Source organism: Drosophila sechellia, chromosome 3L, assembly GCF_004382195.2.
Source record: "Drosophila sechellia strain sech25 chromosome 3L, ASM438219v1, whole genome shotgun sequence".
Taxonomy (NCBI): domain Eukaryota; kingdom Metazoa; phylum Arthropoda; class Insecta; order Diptera; family Drosophilidae; genus Drosophila; species Drosophila sechellia.
In genome coordinates, this window is record NC_045951.1 from 24,623,959 (window position 1) to 24,626,019 (window position 2,061).

General features: G+C 37.6%; 1 long non-coding RNA gene across 2 annotated transcripts; it reads right to left on the reverse strand.

The window, feature by feature from the left end:
• Positions 1–315: 315 nt before the first annotated feature.
• Positions 316–1,630, reverse strand: LOC116801102. Of its 2 annotated transcripts, none has more exons than XR_004361775.1 (3): positions 1,503–1,630; positions 1,008–1,423; positions 316–950 (listed from the first exon to the last, which is right to left on the reverse strand). It is a non-coding gene; the product is annotated as an uncharacterized LOC116801102 (long non-coding RNA). The 2 variants fall into 2 exon arrangements; XR_004361774.1 differs by having other exon boundaries at positions 316–959.
• Between the last annotated feature and the right edge of the window lie 431 nt (positions 1,631–2,061).

Here is a 2,061-nt window from a genome sequence, read left to right on the forward strand (position 1 = left end):
TAAAACTATGCTTAATTTAATATATAAGGAATCTAGCTCTGCATTTTTGAGGAACACAACTAAAAGTTTAAGTAAACATGAAAATACGCACAAAAAAGACGATAAAAAGGCCATTTGAAGATATTAATTTTACTTAACTTAGTAAACCGATTAGTTAATTATAAGTTTTTGTATACAAAGTAAATACCTTCTACTTTAAAATCCACTTTAAATTATTTAAATCGAAGCTCCTCACTGAAAGTGTGATGCCTTTGAAGTTTGCTTTTGGAATGCAGAAATTACAATGCATGCAATTTCGCTTCACAAAAACCGTTAGTTTTGAAGCAAAAACTCGTTTTGGCTAGATATATTTGGACTATTTGGAGACAATTTGGTTACTTTATGCGTAAATATATTTGGATGGTTTTTTTTTATTTTTGGCCTCTGACACTATAGTGTTTGTTAATTCTTAAATAAATAATATATATAAAACAAATACAAAAATATACACAAAAAAAAAAAAAAAAACAGGCAGAAGAATTCTGCCTATTCTTGATCAGGATCCATAGCCAAGTCGATCTGGCCCTGTCCGTCCGTCTGTCTATCCGTCGAATGAATGTCGAGATATCAGGAGCAATAAAAGCTAAAAGGTTGAGATTAAGCATACAGATTCCAGAGACATAGACGCAACGCAAGCTTTTTGACCCATGTTCCCACGGCCATTCCAACGCAAACCGCACACGCCTGCCACGCCCAAATTTTTGAAAAATGTGTTGATATTTGTTCACATTTTTATTTATCTTGTAAATTTCTATGGCTCGTACAGCGACAGGCCGAGAGCACCTGTTCTTCTTTTACTTCCCAGCCGAACAAGGCGACTCGAAACCACTGACGGCAGCCACTCATCATACCGCAGCGACACGACACCCTCACCGGACGTCAAGCCCACAGAGGGGAGCCCGATGCGGACTCTGCTGTAACTTTTCTCTAGATAAATTTGTGTTATTCTCAATGACCGTTTAACTCACCCTGAGTTTTACTCTGGCCCGGGTCGGCCTCTGTCATAGGGGCAGCTTGCAGTGATCGTCCTTGTATGTCCACTTCGACACTCACTGACTAGTTCCATCTGCTTTCTGCGGGTGCGCGTTTAATTTCAAATACAGTTGCCGACAAGTTTCCTTTACTGTTAATAGGAATCCGCACTTGAGAGGTTATAGATTGTGTTAGATACTCTACGAAAGGCTGGGTTTTCATTCATTGCTGAAAAATGTTTAAGGACTTAAGAACTTCTGTAGAATATTTAGTATTAAGTCCAAATGCCTGTAAATGGTATCATTTAATTCTTTGCCAGCCCCAAGATTCGTAAAAGTTTATTGGGTTAGCATAGTACTTCGACAGCTTGTGCCCGGATTTTCACAGCTACTGAAGCCTCTATATTTTCTCGCTGCAAAGAAAAATAAGTTCGATTGGAATATAAAACATGAGGAGACTCGAAGACAGAAACGGTATCTGGGCTTACTTACAGACATTCAATATACAGTTAAGAGAAGGTAAACGTAAGGCCCATCGAAAAGAAATCACAGAAATCCACTTCCTCCGAGAAACTCGACTGAATATCAAAAGGTTGTTGAAAAGCGCATCGAATTAACCAAAGTATCTGAAGATTGAATTCGTGCAAAGCAACAGAAAGGTCAAGATATTGAATGAATTTGCATATAATTTGCCTATGGCATAGGACATGTATAAATATGTAGATTTTGTTTGCCTCGTGGATATCGATGGTCGGTTATTAACCGTCTGGGAGAAATCGCTTAACACACAACACAACAATACGATTACTTTTGGTTTGTGGGCATGGCCAAAGACGTTCGAAGATTTGTTGAAAACTGTACAACATGCTGAGTTTCTAATTGTAAAAGTACAAATGGAGTTACATCCTATCCCTAAAGTTAGCATTCCATGTCACACACATAGACAAATCAGGCAAGCTTAGTTTTAAAAGCGATCGTAATGAATATATTATTGCACATTTTAGAACGATTTTAATCAAAGACGTCTACATTTGGTGAATTTTAATTTCAC